This window comes from Frankliniella occidentalis, unplaced genomic scaffold (genome assembly GCF_000697945.3).
Source record: "Frankliniella occidentalis isolate FOCC.00 unplaced genomic scaffold, Focc_3.1 Scaffold386, whole genome shotgun sequence".
Classification (NCBI taxonomy): domain Eukaryota; kingdom Metazoa; phylum Arthropoda; class Insecta; order Thysanoptera; family Thripidae; genus Frankliniella; species Frankliniella occidentalis.
The window spans coordinates 92,150-95,158 of NW_026267508.1; the positions used below are offsets into that span (position 1 = coordinate 92,150).

At 54.9% G+C, this 3,009-nt stretch overlaps 1 protein-coding gene across 3 annotated transcripts in view; it reads right to left on the minus strand.

The window, feature by feature from the left end:
• Positions 1–3,009, minus strand: part of LOC113210642 (dual specificity tyrosine-phosphorylation-regulated kinase 4) — a 91,049-nt gene that overhangs the window by 10,585 nt on the left and 77,455 nt on the right. The window lies entirely within an intron of this gene.

Sequence of the window (3,009 nt, forward strand, 5' to 3'; positions counted from 1 at the left end):
GGGTGGATGGGGCGGGGCAGGGCGCTGCTCCAGCGGGGACGGGACGACCCTGCGGACTCGGTCACTTTTCTTGACGGCGGCGAAGGGAGGCAGTGGCTGCGAAGGAGAGAGAGACACGGAGGGGGTAAAGCATCGGGAAAAGCCCGTATTCAAATCGGGACTAGCGAGGCCACTGCCGTCTGTTGGGCTCCGTGAGCTGCAGCTGCGGCGCCGCGGGCCGCCCAGTGACGTCCTCGCCCGTCCCGACAGCAGCGAGCGCCCAAATTGCAATCAATCAAAATCCCTCCCCCCGTCATCCGCCAGTGCTAGACGTGCTCGCCGCGCGCCCTGCCGCAGTGGCTCTAGCCGTGGCTCTAGTCGTGGCGTCCCGGGCGCGCTCGCGTGTCCCTGCTCAGCGCACCACCCCGCCTCCACTTTCTTCCCACTAATTTTCTCAGCAGTCCCCAACAACAGCAAAAACACAACTATCCCCCCAACCCCTACCCGGCCCTACCCCGCTCTCCACTCCCCTCCCCCTCTCTCCCATACTTTTAAAAAAGCTACACCCACCCCCGTATCCCTGCATAAGCGCGCGCACTGCTGCGCCACCCGACAAAACGTTACTCCCCACAACAACACCTGTTCGAAGCAGAACAGACCGCCCCGTCCGCGAGGCGCCCCGCCCAAACGCGCCGCGGCCTAACTTAAATGGGGTGGCTAACAATGTATCTCGCATGCGGTGATGAGGTTGAAATCTAATTGCTCCGCCCCTTCCCCCTTCCCTCGTGACCTCCACCGAAAGCTATTCCGCGCTACTAGCACACTACAATTAGAATTTCAAAGTTATTTAATTTTCATCGCAACTACCCAACGTCTACTCCTCACTTGAAAAAAATATGAATAATACTCGTCTTAGCTCCAACGCAACACTGTAAAAATTTATCGTAAGGGTCGCAGGAAAATTTTCAATGATGTGTGTTAAAATAAAAGCTATGTATCGACATGGAATTCATTGACGAGCACGAGTGGTCTGTCAGGTAAATTTACCACAAATGCTGTAAAATGTAAATACAAAAACACAACATATGTCATAAATTTACGAAGACATTTTTCACAGTGAAGTTTTAGATTTGTCCTTTTGCTGCACAAATGATTGCAGGCCATGCGATACGTGATTCCCAGATAGCGACCTCAACCCCGCCCGCCTCCCGCCGCCCCCGACCTTACCCCCAGCCGCCCCCAGCCCCGCCGGCCTGCCCCTACGAGGTGGGCAGCACGCACGGCTCTGGGGAGGTCCGCTCAGGGACAGGAAGAGGAAAGGGGAGGAGGGGGGGAGCGACGGGGCCGTGATGCCGTAATTGAAGGTTCCCTCGTAGCAGCATGTCGCGCTGCATATTTTAATAAACGACAGAATCCCCCTCTTCCAAATAAAACAACTAAAATAAAACAACTAAAATGATGAAATGTGCGGGTGTGCGATCAAAAGAACACGACTGATTGTTTTATGTATCCGTCAGCCATCAGCTATTCAGTGGACCATAGCACGTAGACGTGGACGCGGACCGACGACAGCAGAGAGAAATCAAAAGGAAAAAAGTAATAAATTCCACAAGAAGATAAAGTAGAACGATACTAAAACGACTAAAAAGAAAATCAGCGTCGGTGTGCCGTGCGGCGGTGTCCAACATTTTAATTTTATGCCCGACTCTCATCCTGGCATACGCTTTCCTGGCTCGCACCGAGGTGCCTCGTAACTCAGGGGCTAACAGACTGCTAGGCGAGCCTTTCCGTTCCAGATCACACCTTGTCCGTGCGGAGCTGTGCGATGCCAGACTTTCGTGACTCACCCAGCCAGCATCTCCCCACTCTTGTTCTTTTCCTCCCATCGTATCGTCTTATCCCCTCATCAAAAGCAAGTAAAGGAAGGGCAAAATTTGAATTTATCCACAAATTCCAGGCGAGTGATCCTCATACTCATAGAAATGTGTGTCCGCCCCTCTGCCCCGCTCTCCTCGTGCCCATGATCTCATCTCGGGCAGGCCGGCTGACAAGCGGTTGCCAAAGTGCGTCCCGCCCGCCCGTATCAGCTGGCCCGGCCCGGCCCGTGACTCAGCCGTGGGGATCACCTCTCGCCAGATGGCTGGCCGCGGCAGGACGCTTTGCCGCCTGCTCTACTGGCTGCTACCGCGGACGCCCCCTGGCCAATCGCATGCTAGCAGAGATACGAACACACGAAGACAGCACCATGGTCCGTGGTCCGCAGCGTCTACTGAGTCAGCCCTCAAGGTCCAGTACGAAGGCCTCGTCTTCTGTTGCAGCTCCTGGTCTATATCGGCAGCCCACTGGTCTAGGGCGGCAGCCACCGAGGAGGAAATCACTTGCGAAATAGTTCGTACACCTTCCTCCGAAATATAGTCCAAAATAAAGGCGAAATAGAGCGAAATAGACGCGGAATAGTAGGTTCAATTTCAATAGTCGCGAATTACCCCCGAAATACTGCGAAATACCGCGACATACCATGATATAGGCCAAAATAGGCGATACATTATCCGAAATAAGCGAGAAATAACCGAAACGACAGGAGAAATACCACGAAATAGCCCATGCGGTACGAACCTAAGTGATTTCCCCCTCAGCAGCCACCTGGTCTAGGGTGGCAGTCTCCTGGTCTAGGGGCTGCGGCTGCAGCCCCCACAGCAACCGGCTGAGCAGCTGTTAATGGGACCGCGAAGCCGCCGATACAAGAGCAAAAGCGGCCAGACGTTGAAAAAACAAAAACAAAACACGTTGGCGCGCAGGCTGGCCGTCACGTCCACACGGCAGAGGGAATGCGTCGCGTTTACAGGTGTATAACGCAGGGATAGGGGCAATCAAGCAGGCAGAGAGGCAGCTCCACGAGACAGGCGTGGCCACAGCGAGGCGTTACAGTTTACGACCCGGGCTGTATTCGGTGAACTCAATATAACAAGTTCCTCGCGCGCCCCTGCCGGCGGGAAGAGGGTTGACCCGCGGGTCACCTTTCCGCGCCCC